Source organism: Podarcis erhardii (genome assembly GCF_964252035.2).
Source record: "Podarcis erhardii genome assembly, chromosome: 13".
Classification (NCBI taxonomy): Eukaryota; Metazoa; Chordata; class Lepidosauria; order Squamata; family Lacertidae; genus Podarcis; species Podarcis erhardii.
In genome coordinates, this window is record NC_138502.1 from 53,664,199 (window position 1) to 53,680,662 (window position 16,464).

Consider the following 16,464-nt stretch of genomic DNA (forward strand, 5'->3'; position numbering starts at 1 on the left):
TTGGAAGCAGCCTGGTGGACAGAGATGGAAAGCCCAGGCAGGTGCCTTCTGCCAAGCAACGCAGGCCCTGGGTCCACTGACAGCTCAGCAGTGCCAGCACTGACTGGCAGCAGCTGTCCAGGGTCTCAGGCCCAGAGTGACCTAACAATGCCAATTATGCAGCTACCAGTTGTGCTGGTTACTGAGAGGTGAGGGAAAACACACTCTGCATGTCCTCAGAGACACTCCCCTCACTTCCTATTACTCCAGCTGATGGTGGGTTGCTTGCCCAAGACATAGGCCTGGAAGGAGGAGCCTGTGGTGACTCCACCCCAAACATTGCTGGAGTAGAGCTCTGCTCACCCCTGACCACTGGCCATGCTGGGCAATGGACAGGGTGGGGATCGGACCCCATCTAGAGCTGGGGGACACCCAGGGGTGGAGGAAGGGGGGCAGTGGGGGCAGGCTGCCCCAGGTGTCACCACTGAGGGGGGTGTGTGAAAAAATGCCAGGTGGCACTCACCGTGGGGCCTGGGAGTGAGGCGGTGGCTTGGGCGCCCGCAGGCTCTGCGCTGTCCAAATGGTCCGCCCACTGCCTCCCCCTCAGCTGTAGGGCGACTGAGTGGGAGGAGGCAGGTAGACTCCTTGGAGGCCCCACAGAGCATCCTGCCCCGGCTTGCCCCGCCCCCACCCCTGGGTGCAGGGCACTTGCACTACCCCAGGCGCCCAATCGGCTTGCTCCGCCACTGGGGACAGCCAGGCCCGTATCCTGAGCAAAGGCCATTTTGTTTGTTTGTTTAATTCGTGTTTCCACTCTCCTCCAAGGAACTCTAGGTGGTGTACATGGTTGTCTCCAACTGCTCATTTAATCCCCACAACAACCCTGTGAGGTAGTTCAGGCTGAGAGGTAGTGACTGGCCCAAGGTCACCCTGTGAGCCTCATGACTGAGTGCGGATTTGCACCCTGGTCTCTCCCAGGTCCCGGTCCGACACTCTAAGCCTTGCACCACACTGACCACAGAAGGAGAAGGATAACTGTAATCAGCTGATTGGACTGGGCAAGGCAGGGCTGAGCTCCCCAGCACCTGCCATCACCCAGAAGAGTGCAAAGGGGGCAGGGGGAGCTGGAAGCAGAACCGCAGTTGCTGTCCACTCAAGGTGCCCTGATTCACCCACCGGACCACAGCTCAGTGGCAGAGCAGCCTGGGCTGCAGAAGTCCCCGTGTTCAGTCCCCAACAGGGCTGGGAAAGACTCGTGCCTGAAGCCCTAGAGAGTTGCTGCCGGTCTGTGCAGGTGGAGCAGAGGTCTGACTGGGCATAAGGCGGCTTCACATGTTCCTGAGCCTAGGGGTAGAGCAGCTGCTGGGGCTGCAGAAGGCCCTATCTCCGGTTAGGGGTTGGAAAAGACTCCATGCCTAAACCTTGAAAAGCCGCTGCTGGCCAGTGTCCACAGCACTGCGCCAGATGGACCACTAAGGCACCTTCCTATGTTTCTTTTCTCCTCCTCCTGACAAAGAATCCTATGAAACTGACAAGCTTGCAAAGTCAAGCAGAATCAAGCCTCTTTTAAAACAACAACAAATGGAGGCCAGGTCCCATTTTTAACATTGGCAAGAGGCAATAAAGTGCTCTGGGTGAGGCTGTGATCCCACACATGCTTACCTGAGAGTAAGCTGCCAGAACTGAGTGGGTCTTACTTCCAGGGAAGAAGTGTGGAGAACTGGGCTGACACTCCCAGTGTCAGAAGAGAAGAGGCGCCCGGCTGGATCAAGCCAACGGCGCTGCTGCGGATTCAGCCTTCTGTTCTCAGTGGCCCGCCCGGCGCGCTCGAAGGCCCTGAGCCCCAGCCCCCTCTGCCCTCCGGCAGCTTCTGGCAACTGGGATTCAGGAGCCAGGGGAGAGCCATCCTGGCCAGCAGCCCTCGAGATCCGCTCCTCCATGAAGGTGTCGAGTCCTCTTTTCAGCCCATCCAAACTGCTGGCCATCGCTGCCTCCTGCGGGAGCGAGTTCCACAGATTAGCTAGTACTGTCCTGAATGGTCCAACTTCCAATTCCACGCGAGTTCGAGAGTTATGCGAGAGGGAGGAGAACTTTCCGGTTCTCCACGCCAGGCAGAATTTTAGAGACTTCTCTCGTGCCGCCTCCCTCTCGCCTTTCCTAAGCTGCAAAGTCCCCAGCGCTGCCGCCTCGCATCCTAGGGAAGCCCCGTCGCGGATCGGATCTTGCTTCCTTCCGAGCAAAGGCTCCGGCGGCGGAGGACGGGACCCAGGCGTCCTGCGCCCCCTGCGCGCCCGGCTCACGTGGGATGCAGAGAGGAGGAGGCGCTGCCCGGAGGAGGATGGCCCGCCCGTCCGGGGGGCGGAAGGTCAGGCAGGCCGGCCGGCTGCCTGCGCGGTGGGCAGACCTGGCGACGGCTCCTCCGGCGCGGCTCCAGGTAGGGGATCGGGGCCAGCGCCTTCCCCCGGCGGGGCGTGGGGCGTGGGGAGCTGGTCCCTCTTGCTTTAGCCAAGGCGTGGGGGGTGGGGGTGGGGGGGTCAAGCCCTGCCCCTCCCCCACCGCGCATTCCCGGGCTGGGCGCCCCCCAACCTCTCCAAGCCTTGAAGGCGCGTGAATGGGAGCCCTGGAGGAGGAGATAGGGCCCGATCCCCGGACGCAAAACTTTACGTTCGAGCCTTGGCCACGTGCCTGCCTGGGGACCTGAGCTGATGGCGAGCCAAGTGCCCTCTGCACGCGCTCAGAGGCAGCGTCTCCAGGGGAAGCCCTCTACCCGCTCTTGAAAGGGGAGGAGATCCGATCCATGGAGCCCCCGGTTGGGAAGGACTAGGATGACCCCTGCTCTGATCCAGCCCCCCCCCCGCTATTCTTAGAGTCTTCCTGTTCACACGTGCTGCTCTTCTGACCAAGCTAACCCTGCTGGCTCATTTAACCCACACCACGACCCTGCCAGGTAGGCCAGGGTCACTCAGGGAGTTTCAGGGTTGAGTGAGGATTTGAATCCGGGTCTCTCCCAGGTCCATCCCTCTAACTGTGACACAGTACACAGCTAGCAGATGGTTTTGAAGACTAGCAGATGGTTTGTGTAGAGAAATGGTGGCTGGTATCTGGGTGTCCAGATTGTGCCTTGTCTTTCAAGGATCCCATCCCCCTGGGCCACACATGTGCCTTTGCAAGCCAATCATGGCTTTACTTCTTCATGCAGTGCATAGTGGAACTACGGAACTCCCTTCCACAGGAGGCAGTGACGGCCACCAACTCGGATGGCTTTAGAATCATAGAATCCTAGAATCATAGAGTTGGAAGAGACCACAAGGGCCATCGAGTCCAACCCCCTGCCAAGCAGGAAACACCATCAGAGCACTCCTGACATATGGTTGTCAAGCCTCTGCTTAAAGACCTCCAAAGAAGGAGACTCCACCACACTCCTTGGCAGCAAATTCCACTGTCAAACAGCTCTTACTGTCAGAAAGTTCTTCCTAATGTTTAGGTGGAATCTTCTTTCTTGTAGTTTGGAACCATTGCTCCGTGTCCGCTGCTCTGGAGCAGCAGAAAACAACCTTTCTCCCTCCTCTATGTGACATCCTTTTATATATTTGAACATGGCTATCATATCACCCCTTAACCTCCTCTTCTCCAGGCTAAACATGCCCAGCTCCCTTAGCCGTTCTTCATAAGGCATCGTTTCCAGGTCTTTGACCATTTTGGTTGCCCTCCTCTGGACACGTTCCAGTTTGTCAGTGTCCTTCTTGAACTGTGGTGCCCAGAACTGGACACAGTACTCCAGGTGAGGTCTGACCAGAGCAGAATACAGTGGCACTATTACTTCCCTTGATCTATATGCAATACTCCTATTGATGCAGCCCAGAATTGCATTGGCTTTTTTAGCTGCCGCGTCACACTGTTGGCTCATGTCAAGTTTGTGGTCAACCAAGACTCCTAGATCCTTTTCACATGTACTGCTCTCAAGCCAGGTGTCACCCATCTTGTATTTGTGCCTCTCATTTTTTTTGCCCAAGTGCAATACTTTACATTTCTCCCTATTAAAATTCATCTTGTTTGTTTTGGCCCAGTTCTCTAATCTGTCAAGGTCGTTTTGAAGTGTGATCCTGTCCTCTGGGGTGTTAGCCACCCCTCCCAGTTTGGTGTCATCTGCAAATTTGATCAGGATGCCCTTGAGTCCATCGTCCAAGTCGTTGATAAAGATGTTGAATAAGACCGGACCCAAGACAGAACCCTGTGGCACCCCACTAGTCACTCTTCTCCAGGATGAAGAGGAACCATTGATGAGCACCCTTTGGGTTCGGTCAGTCAGCCAGTTACAAATCCACTGAGTGGTAGCATAGTCAAGACCGCATTTTACCAGCTTCTTTACAAGAATATCATGGGGCACCTTGTCAAATGCCTTGCTGAAATCAAGGTAGGCTACATCCACTGCGTTCCCTTCATCTACCAGGCTTGTAATTCTGTCAAAAAACCAGATCAGGTTAGTCTGACATGACTTATTTTTCAGAAATCCATGCTGACTATTGGTGATCACAGCATTCCTTTCTAGGTGCTCACAGACTGTTTGCTTAATGATCTGCTCCAGAATCTTCCCTGGTATTGATGTCAGACTGACTGGGCGGTAATTATTTGGGTCCTCTCTTTTCCCCTTTTTGTAAATAGGGACAACATTTGCCCTCCTCCAGTCTGCTGGGACTTCGCCTGTTCTCCAGGAATTCTCAAAGATGACTGCCAGTGGTTCTGAGATCACATCTGCCAGTTCTTTTAATACTCTTGGATGCAGTTCATCTGGCCCTGGAGACTTGAATACATCTAAACTAGCCAAGTATTCTTGTACTATCTCCTTAGTTATCATGGGCTGTGTTTCCTCTGCTGAATCATTTGCTCCAAATTCTTCAGGTCGGGCATTGTTTTCTTTATCGGAGAAGACTGAGGCAAAGAAGGCATTGAGGAGTTCAGCCCTTTCTGTATCCCCTGTTTGCATTTCACCATCTTCTCCTCTGAGTGACCCCACTGTTTCTTTGTTCTTCCTTTTGCTAAGAACATACCCATAAAAGCCTTTTTTGTTGCTTTTAACCTCTCTAGCAAGCCTGAGTTCATTCTGTGCTTTAGCTTTTCTGACTTTGTGTCTACACGTGCTGGCTATTTGTTTGAATTCCTCTTTGGTGGTTTCCCCCCTTTAAAAGAGGCTCAGACAAATTCATGGAGGAGGAGACGGTGCCGGTGGCTCCTAGTGGCCAGGATGGCTCCGCTCTGCCTCCGCAGCTGGAGGCAGCCATGCTTCTGAATCCCAGTTGCTGGCAAGCCCAGGAGGGGAGACGGCTCCTGTGACATTTCACACCCCACCTTGCAATCTTCGCCTCTCTTATTCAGCCCTGTCTACACTGAGTGGCAGTGGCTGTCCAGGGTTTCAGACAGGAACCTGGGACCTTCTGCACACAAAGCAGATGTTCTGCCACTGAGCCACAGACCTTCCTTATTCATGTTCATTCAGGAATAAACTCAAATGGGAATTTACTTCCAAATAAGTTTGCATAGTATTGTGGCGGTGTTTTTTCTGTATGTTTTTTTTTTTTTAAAAAAATACATATATTTTAAAACAACAACAATCCTGTGTGCTTTTGATCCAAAAGCTTTGATATTTCCGTTTTGCTTTCTGTTAAAATCATAAAAAATTATTTCAGAATATGTAGGGGGTTTTCTCCAATTTTTATTTTTGCCATGAAATATAGAATTATAGATTTGTGGAGCTGGAAGGTACCCTGAGAGTCATTTAGTTCAGCCCCCTGCAATGCAGAAATATCAACTAAAGCATCCATGAGAGGTGGCCACCCAACCTCTGCTTAAAAACCTCCAAGGAAGGAGAGCCCCCCACCTCCTGAGGGAGTCCATTCTATGCCAGTTTAAAATGAAACCCAAGAGGACATGGTCACTTCCTCTCAAGTTTCTGAGTACTTCCACTTCATCCATCAGTCCCTCCTTGTTGGTGAGGACCAGGTCCAAGATAGATGATCCCCTTGTTGCTTCTTCGACCTTCTGGGAAATGAAATTGTCAGTGAGGCAACGGAGGAATTTGTTGGAATCTTGGCAGAGTATGTGTTCCAACAGATATCAGGATAGTTGCAAGTCTCCCATGCTTACTACATCACTCCTTTTTGAAAAAAAGCTAACGCTACTCTAGGCTGCATTTGAAGAGAAGTCATCATCCCCCTCTATTCTCCCTTGGCAGTACTGTGTCTAGTTCTGGGCACCACAATTTAAGAAGGATGTTGACAAGCTGGAATATGTGCAGACGAGGGCAACTAAGATGATCAAGGGTCTGGAAACCAAGTCTTATGAGGAATGGTTGAAGGAGGTGGGTTTGTTTAGCCTGCGAAAGAGGAGGCTGAGAGGAGACATGATAGCTATCTTCAAATATCTTAAGGGCTGTCATATGGAGAATTTTTTTCTCCTGCATTGGAGGATAGGACTCAAACCAGTGGCTTAAAATTACACGAAAGGAGATTCCGACTAAACATTCAGAAAAACTTTTTGATAGTAAGAGCTGTTCTGTTATCCATTATTCTTGAAAGGCATTCTGCCTGCGTCGTGGTGTTCCCTGACAGCAATTCATTACGTTGATTATTTCTTGTTTATGGATTCATACATACATTATATAATGATGTTTATGATTTGTAAATTTTGGATTATATTCTAACTTCTACTAATAATACATTTACCATACTTATTAGCCATGTGTTGCGGCTGTATTTGAGCAGTAAGTGATATTTGGCAGTGGAACAGACTCCCACGAGAAGTTATGGACTCTCCTTCCTGGGAGGTTTTTAAGCAGAGTTTGGATGGCCCTCTGTCCTGGATGCTTCAGCTGAGATTCCTGCATTGCAGGGGGTTGGACTAGATGACCCTTGGGGTCCCTTCCAACTCTATGATTCTATGAATGTTTGGTAATCTCTGCTCTCTCTCTGCTCCATTGAAAAATTCCTCATCTAAGCCAGTAGGTCAAAGTGTGGCTAGACAGGCCTCCAGTTTCTGGAAGCTGCACCTTCTCTTCCAGCAAGGCAGCCAGCTTGGGTTTGCTGCCGGTGTCGTTTTGCACATTCTCCGGCAGGAAGAGAAACGGCACGGGCGATCGCTGTGGTTGTTTCCTCGCCGTCCTTGTCTCTTGGTCCTACGTGCTCCATGAGGTTGTTTCATTTCAGTTCAGGCAGTATGAAGGAAGTGAGGCTTGCTGGGGGAGCCGGCAGGAGTCAGGGTCAGGTGTGGGGCTTCTGCTACAGGGTGGGCTTTGTGGGGAAAGCAGCTCCTTTCCTGTGGGGACATACCAGGAAGTGGGTGGTGCCGCCCTCGGTGTGTTCCTACATGCCCCCATAGAAGCAAGGAGTGGTCTAGAGTTCTCTGAGTTGCCACAGATGATTCCATTTGCAGGTGGAGTCAACATTCCTTAGGACTGGAGCTGAATGCTGATCTCCTCTGAGAGACTTTGGCAAATCTTCTCTCCCCCCCCCCCCCACTTTGGACGCATTCCTGGTTCCTTGGAATGACGCTTGCAGGAGTCACATTTATTCAGCAACAGCAGAGCACCTAGCAAGAAGCCGGCTTTGGTGGTCCTGTGTGGCACTTGGGAATGAGATTTTGGCCGCAGGGAAACTGAGGCAAGGAAACCCCTCTGTGGAGCTCCTTGAGACATCTCTGTTTGGTGTGTGGGGCCAGCCTCCTGACATTTAGGTAAGCACAAGTGGGGCCGATTTGGGAAGGGGAGAGGGACTCTGTTGAATCCTGGATGGGATGGGGGTGGGCCAGCTATAACTGTTATCAAACAGTGGAATCTCAAGTGGCAAAGTCATCTTGCATGCCAGGAGTCTTGGATGCTATCCAGCATCCCCATGTAAGGAATCTCGAGAATGGAAGTGTAGAGTCCAGATCAAGTCCCATTCTTTTCTGCCTTGGTCAGACCACACCTGGAGTCCTGTGTCCCATTCTGGGTGCCACAATTTAAGAAGGATGTTGACAAACTGAAACGTGTGCAGAAGAGGAGACCAAGATGATTAAGGCTCTGGAAACCAAGCCTTATGAGGAACGGTTGAAAGAGGTGGGGATATTTAGCCAGGAGAAGAGGAAACAGAGAGGAGATATGATGGCTGTCTTCAAAGATCTTAAGGGCTGTCACATGGAGGATGGCGCAAGCATGTTTTCTCCTGCTCTGGAGGATAGGACTCAAACCAATGGCTTCAAATTACAAGAAAGGAGATTCCGAATAAACATTCGGAAAAACTTTCTGACAGTAAGATCTGTTTGGCAGTGGAACAGACTCCCATGGGAGGTGGTGGGCTCTCCTACCTTGAAGGTCTTCAAGCAGAGGTTGGACGGCCACCTGTGTCCTGGATGCTTTAGCTGAGATTCCTGCATTGCAGGGGGTGGGACGAGATGACGCTTGGGTCCCTTCCAACTCTATGATTCTATGAATGTTTGCTGTAGGAAGGCATCATCCAGGCATCAGTGCAGTCTGTCTTGGAGGTCTATAGCAGACACGCACAGTAAGGTCAGCGTTGTTCCTCTCCTACAATGTTTACCCATATACTCTGAGTCTGCCTTCCATGCTCCAGGTCATAGAAGTATTCACAAGTGTACACCAGTGTGTTCTGAGGTCTGCAACCACTGTCCTTGCTCATCTGGCCCAGAAGCGGTGTCTGAGGTGAGCTCCAGTGACACAGCATGGCTCCTGGCAGTCCTGCTTCTGTGCGCCACGTTCCTCCAGGGGTTCATGTCCTGCACGGCGCAATCTTCCTTCTCCCTAGCGACACCCCCTCCTGCGCTGCTGTTCCAGGACAGCCCTCTCTGCTCTATTGAGAAATTCCTCATCTAACCCAGTAGGTCAAAGTGTGGCTAGACAGGCCTCCAGTTTCTGGAAGCTGCACCTTCTCTTCCAGCAAGGCAGCCAGCTTGGGTTTACTGCAGGTGAAGTTTTGCACATTTTCTGGCAGGAAGAGAAATGGCACGGGCGATCGCTGTGGTTGTTTCCTTGCCATCCTTGTCTCCTGGTCCTACGTGCTCCATGAGGTTGTTTAATGTTTTAGTTGAGACTCATTCTTTGCAGGGGGTTGGACTAGATGACCCTCGGTGTCCATTCCAACTCCACAATTCTATGATTCTAGGAGAGCTGGGCTTGAGCTTTGCTGCCAGCTCTGCTTGGCCTCCTGTTCCCCCATCACTACAGCTGGTGTAGCAAAGATCACAAGCTGTGAATTGGGAGACCTCCAGTTGAAATCTCACCTCTGCCAAAACTCCTAGGAACCTGCCTTGCACTGAGTGAGACACTGGTCCCTCCAGCTCAGTACTTCCTGCACTGGCTGGCAGCAGCTCTCCAGGGTGTCCAGCAGGGTTCTCTCTGGAGATGCTGGAGCTTCTTCCTGCAGGCAAACGGAGGCTCTAACAAGGAGCAAAGTCCTTCCCCAACTCATGAGGTCACCCTGCAGAAGCTTTGCACCTACCTCAGCCCCCCACCCCCAATAGCTTATTTAAATCATAAGAAATTTGTGGAAATGCTTCAAACACACACAAACGGATAAGTGGTTGTTAATAATTAATGTTTGTTTATATCCATGAGAGAATAACCTGCCTGTGCAATATTTGGGGGATAGGACACCCCTGCCCCATACTCGTCAAGCTTTTCCACAGTGTTTTGAGTGTCTGAACTTGTAAAATGGTGGGTTCTACCTTTTGCCATTGATAGTTGTGAATGAGTTATACAGAATGAACTTATTCAGAAAAGCAGAGCACACCAGCCTAGGGGCTGTGGGGGTGGGACATTCCGTTCTCTCTTGATGAGGGGAGGGGGATTCGAATCAGTTCACATTTAGTGGTGAACCCACCTAATTCACAATTTCTGAAATGATCACAATGATCACAGTGCAGTTCTCCAGCAAAGCAGCGTGTACCAAAATGTCTATATCGGTAAAATATGCATGTATGTATGTTGGTGAAAATAGCATGCAAAAATTGTATTATTTAAGGGGAAATTGCTTCAGAAATGTGTATATAGAATCATAGAATCCTAGAGTTGGAAGAGACCACAAGGGCCATCGAGTCCAACCCCCTGCCAAGCAGGAACACCATCAGAGCACTCCTGACATATGGTGGTCAAGCCTCTGCTTAAAGACCTCCAAAGAAGGAGACTCCACCACACTCCTTGGCAGCAAATTCCACTGTCGAACAGCTCTTACTGTCAGGAAGTTCTTCCTAATGTTTAGGTGGAATCTTCTTTCTTGTAGTTTGGAACCATTGCTCCGTGTCCGCTTCTCTGGAGCAGCAGAAAACAACCTTTCTCCCTCCTCTATGTGACATCCTTTTATGTATTTGAACCTGGCTATCATATCACCCCTTAACCTCCTCTTCTCCAGGCTAAACATGCCCAGCTCCCTTAGCCGTTCCTCATAAGGCATCGTTTCCAGGCCTTTGCCTGGAATTCTATCTATATTAGATAGAAGTGCATACAAAAATGAGTTTATTAGGATAAATTTGCTGTAAAATGCTGTTGGATTTTCATGAGGACTTAAAAAATAATAATATGCAACTGAATTTCAGATGGGAAAAATGAGGAACAGAGGAAGTGGACAGATCTGCTCATCCATACTTTTGACACCCCTTTCCATATGTCAAATCATGACCTTAAGTGGTTAAAACTAGATTTAATGTCACACCCATCACCACAGCCCCACAGGCAGGTTACAGCTATAACCATTTTACAGATGGGGAAGTGTGCACTGTGAATTCCAAAAAGTCAGGACCTGAACCCAGGTCCCCTCAGTTCCAAGTTTGGTGTATACAAGCAGGCAGGCAGCACTTTCAGTGAGGAGTTTGAAAGAGCACTCACAGAAGGGTCACAGAGCACCTGGAATTTGCGCACACATTTTATTGCATTCCTCAGGGTTTGAAGAAGGATTAAGGGTGGCTGGCGCCATAATAAGTAAACTCTAGTTCATTGGGCTGGGCATTCACTATTGCAGAAAGTTCAATACGAGGTTGGTTGGTATTCCTCTCAATGTTTCCAGTGGCGTAGCGTGGGTTGTCAGCACCCGGGGCAAGGCAAGTAATTTGCGCCCCCTAACCCGTGGATTTGCGCCCCCTAACCCATGGATTTGCCCTAACCCCAGATGTTGCGCCCGGTGCGGCCGGCCCCCCCTGCACCCCCCACGCTACGCCACTGAATGTTTCCCATGTTAAGTTGCCTCTTTTCCATCTAACTCCACTTCTGACACTTGATTTAGGCAGCTGTACAAAAGTTACGTTTTTCCTCTGCAGAAATGACCTCCGTGTAGGAAACATTGTGGAGCATCTGTGGCCCAGCTTAGTGCCCTCCAGACATTTCAAGCTACACCCAGAGTTGCAGCCCAAAACATCTGGAGGGGCCCAAGCTGGCGAAGATGAGTGAGGGCTGCAGCTTGGGGGCTGAGCACCAGCTTGGGATGGCAAATGAAAGAGGTGGCAGGATAGACGCTGATAAAATGATGCCTGGCAGGAAGGAAGTGGATAGTTTTCTCCTTCTCTCATAACGCTAGAAATCGGTTCAAAAACCTCCAAGAAGGAGAGTCTGCCACATTCCACTGTGTCCATTCCACTGTGGAACAGCTCTTACTCTCAGAAAGTTCTCCCTAAGGTTTAGTCAGAATCTCCTTTCTTGTAACTTGAATCTACTGGTTCAGGTCCCACCTTCCAGAGCAGGAGAAAACAAGCTTGCTCCTTCCTCCATGAGACAACGCTTCAGGTATGTGAAGGTGGCTATCCATCCTGTCACCTCTCAGTCTTCTCTTCTTTGGCTTAGCCATCCAGGCCAGGCCCGGTGGAAGCAGCCTTCCAGGCTGGCTGGCCAGGGACTCCTGCAGGGGTGCGTTAGGACCCCCCATCCTCTGATGAATAGATTTCTGCTGCTTCTCCCATCCTGTGCTGCCAGACATTCAGCCCCGATGAAGTCACTGCCTATGGTGACTCCCTGGCGGAGCTCAGAACCTCCCTGTTTGCTCTGGGCCGTTGCCTCCCTCCCTCCCTCCACGCTGCTGTCCTGGAGCTGGAGAACAGAGCCTGGCTCTGTGCAGCTGGACATGAGGCCTGAATCCCCAAACCTGTGAAATTCTACAAACGGCTTAAGCAAACAGGATGGTCAGGAGGAGGGGAGAGGGGGACGGGGAGGCCAGACTGAATCAGTCCCTTGTGCTGCCGTCACCTCAGCAGGCCGGCCCTCCTGCCTATGGGGCTGAGCAGGCAAACTCCGCCTGGGGCAGCGCTCCAATCACTGCCTCCCTCTGGAGCAGGCCACTTCTCTGGGACTTTGACCACTCCACTGGGGTGCTGCCTGCCCCACCTCAGCCCTCCCCGTCCCTCGCACTGGAGGGTGTGGCCTCAGATACACACCCACCTTCCCACACCTGGTGTCCTCAAGCTGCTTTGGGAGACGGCTCCTAGCAGTAGCACTCCAGCACCCAGATGACGCTGGGGCTGAGGGCAACATAGTTAGTGAGTTGGGTGGGACCCCAAGGGTCATTCAGTCCAACCCCTTGTCATGCAGGGATCACAGTTGATTGCTGCTCAAAACTTCTGCCAGGTTGGGGGTGGCCGATATAGACAGGCTGCCTGCCTTTAAGTGCCCAAGGTGCTTGGTTTTGAGTTTTGTAGTCTGTTTCCGCTTTTATAAAAAGAAAGAAAGAAAGAAAGAAAAGATAAGGGCAGAAGATCATGTCTGAATTGACACTGGGGTAGGATTCCATTTTCAGGGCATCTGAAAGCCCCTACTTCTTATTGGTTTATTCAGCTGTGATTCCTTCATTTCTGGGGGTTGGATTAGATGACCCTTGAGGTCCCCCTTCCAACCAGTGGCGTAGCGTGGGGGGTGCAGGGGGGGGCCGGCCGCACCGGGCACAACATCTGGGGGCTAGGGTTAGGGGGCGCAAATCCACGGGTTAGGGGGTGCAAATTACATGCCTTGCCCCGGGTGCTGACAACCCACGCTACGCCACTGCTTCCAACTACAGTTCTGTGATTCTGCTTTAATGATTGTATTTGTATCCTGCCTATTTTCTCCAAGGAGCACAAGGTTGTGTACATGCTTCTCCCTGATCCTGTGGGGCAGGTGAGGCGAAGGAGGGCAGTGGCTGGCCTGAGCTTCAGGTTCAAGGGGCTTTCGAACCCTGGTCTCTCCCAGGCCCTAGTCTGACACGCTGAATACTACGCCACTTTTTGGAAGCATTGGTCCAGCAGCCCCACCCTCCATCTTTCCATGCCCTCCATTCTCAAACAGAAACTCTCTAGGGAAGATGATCCCCAGGCAGAGACTGAAGGGCTGGGAGTTGCAGGCTGTTTTCAGGGCTCTGGTGAAGGATCCATCATAAACCTTACTATTTCTTTTGATTTGATTAAATATTTGGATTCCGCTTTTCCAACAACAAATGTTGAGTTCAAAGCTTTTTAATGTTTTTAATGTTTGATGTTTAATCGTGATTTTAATATTCTGTTGGGAGCTGCCCAGAGTGGCTGGGGCAACCCAGTCAGATGGGCGGCATACAAATAATAAAATAATAATAATAATAATAATAATAATAATAATAATAATAATAATAATTAAGGTGGCTCCCAATAGTCACAACAGCAGCAAAAAGCAGCAAACATTGCAAGCAGGGTAGCATAAAACCAAAGCAGACAACAGCAGCACATTCATTGGAACAGTTAATGCAATTCAATAAAGTCATGGTAATTCAGAATATCGGAAAGAGCTGCTGAGCACCAGCCCTGAGGCCGGGGACACCCTCTCTCTTCCGATATGTGATTTTGCCTCCTACAAAAGCTGTCCCCCCCCCCACCATGGGGACGCCGACTTCTTCCAGCCGAGGGGCAGCCAGTCCAGAACGTTGTCAGCTGTACCACGCTATTAGGCTCCGCCACGGCCCAGCCCCAGAGCCATGCGGGAGGCGAGCCAGGCTGGAAATAAGCAGCAAGGCTCCTCCTGGCCTGTGTCCTGAGACCGCGGGGCTCCCTCTGATGTGGTCTCCCGCCCCTTGTGGTTCTGTGGGCTGAATGGAGGGAGCCGCCTCCCATCTGACCATTGGCAACCCTGTCTGTTTTCTGGATTGCTTTCTATAGTAACACGGGGTGGAGGCCCAGCTGCAGGCTGCCGTTAACCAACCCCCCATGTGTGCTTCTAGGCTATCACCAGCAGGAAAAATAGCACAGAAATCTCTGTCCCGCCATAAAGCCTGTGTGGTGTAGTGGTTTGAGTGGCAGACTAAGGGCTGGGAGGCCAGGGTTCGAATCCCACTCAGCCACAAAGCTCACAGAGTATCCTTGGGCTGGCCATTGCCTCTCAGCCTCACAGGGCTGTTGTGAGGATAAACCGGGGAGGAGGGGGGCATCCACCAGAGTCACATCTAGCAATGTGGGGTGGCACTTTTCCTAAATTCCCTGTCCTGAAGGGGAAGGGGAGGGGGCATTTATTGGAATTAATATACCTTCTTAAAAATCAATGAAACACATTTTTTTAGACAAAGCGGAGAGGAGGAGAACTATGCACTCCACCTTGATAGTTTATAAAATGATGCCCTGGAGAGATTTGAGAGAGAGAAGTCCCCCCCCCCCCTTCTAACTCTAGAACTTGTGGGCATCCCATGAAGTCGAATGTTGAAAGATTCAGGGCAGATAAAATAAAGTGTCTAGTTTAACCATGGAACTCACAGCAGCAATGGGCCACCAGACTGGACAGATTCATGGAGTCGGGGGCTCTCATTGGCGTCTGGCCACAATGGCTGTGGCCTGCCTCCAGCAATGCTTCTGGGGGGAGTCTGCTCTTGTGCTCGAATCCTGCTTTCCATTGGGGCATCTGGCTGGCCTATGAGTACAGAGTGCCAAACTGGCCTGATCCAGAAGGCTCTTCTTACTTTCTTACAGTTTCTATGCCCAAACCAAAATATGGTCACCATGCACCCCTGTTTCTAAGTGGTGAGGTGTCTGAGCAGTGGCGGCGTGTGCCTTGACTTTGGTGTCCTTGGAAGGAAGGTGACTGGAGGCTGATGTTGTTTCTGTGATATTAGGCATTATTTGCATATCTATCCAGGCTGTGCTTGAGATGGAAGGTTCAATAGCATCAACACTCCTAATTGATCCTGCTCTACACTCAACACCACGACTTGTTGCAGAGAGCAAGTTTCAGAGGGCAAGTCAGGCCACTGCCTGGTTTTGGCCTGGTTTTTCAAGATTGCCAGCCCATTCTTCTCCAGACATGCCTGCTTCTGGAAGGATCTCCAGCCATTTAGTATCTGTGGCAACACCTTAGCTGCCCGTGGCCATCTCTTGAGTTATCCAGAAGCCCACTCTCCAAAATACTGTGTGTCTGTGCAAGGCTAAAGTGGTCCACCTGGTATGACCTCTTCTGTGGACTTTTTTTGCAACAAAAGTCACAAAATTAGGGTAGGTAGAAGGCCCCCAAATCCATTTAATGTAAACTCAATATCATTACTGTATTTAGTTTTTTTGGACAACAGTAAAATGTGAAAAAACAGAGCAGGCTCTTGCCAAGTGGAATGCATAGTTGCAAAGGAGGAATTATTAGATCGAAACTGGGAGGAAGACAGCTTAGTCTGGGAACCCAGGTGAGGAACTACGCAGTCACAGGGACAAAGTGTGTTCTCGGAGAAACTGAGCAAATTCTGAGCAAGAATATATAACAGATTCCCAGAAACACTCCAACTGAAAGCAGAACAACCCGGTATTAAACTTATGGGACTCTTTGTCACCAGATCAGAACTGACACTGGAACAATGGTCACCGACCCCTGGCCCCAGAGGTGGCATGGGGAGGGCGCCATGCCTCTTTTCACCAGACAAATATGGGGAGGGGCCTGTGTGCGGTCAGGACCCCGTGTCAGGCAGGCTGGGAAGCAGTCCTGGGAAAGGCTGGTGGCAAAAAACTCTCCAAGTGATCTCCTAATGAGCCTGAATCGCTCAGCTTCCATCAAATTTCCGATATTTGGCTTAAACTGCTAATTTTCAATGCCATAAAATGCCAACAGTGTCCTTCAGCTCTCTATATTGGACAAACAGGCCAGACCTTACGCCAAAGAATAAACGGACATAAATCGGACATCAGGAATCACAAGACAGAGAAACCAGTAGGAGAACACTTCAATCTCCCAGGACATTCTATACAAGATCTCAAAGTAGCTGTTCTATTACAAAGGAATTTCAGAAATAGACTGGAAAGAGAAGCTGCTGAATTACAACTTATCACCAAACTTAAAACCATGGAGAAACCTGGCCTGAACAAAGACCTTGGATTCTTATCTCATTATACATGACAAAGCCATTTTTCACCTTTTCACCCCTTGCTTTTTCCTGTAAGACCTATTGCAGTCGTTAAGAGTCGTCAACAGGCTCATCACAGCTATCTGCCAATCACCCATTCCCACCACCCTTCTTAGTAATACCCCTCCCCACCTTCTCACTATAT

General features: G+C 50.5%; 1 protein-coding gene across 4 annotated transcripts in view; it reads left to right on the forward strand.

Moving 5' to 3' along the window:
- Positions 1-2,305: 2,305 nt before the first annotated feature.
- TRPV4 (transient receptor potential cation channel subfamily V member 4) overlaps positions 2,306-16,464 on the forward strand; it is a 48,710-nt gene continuing 34,551 nt past the window's right edge. Inside the window, exons 1-2 of one of the 4 annotated variants that reach the window (XR_014150500.1) lie at positions 2,310-2,413; positions 7,405-7,704. The gene's annotated coding sequence lies outside the window, so the exon portion shown is untranslated. Of the gene's footprint in view, positions 2,414-2,846; positions 2,927-7,404; positions 7,705-16,464 lie in introns of all 4 variants that reach the window. The other 3 variants (XM_081836509.1, XM_081836511.1, XM_081836510.1) reach the window with 3 other exon arrangements.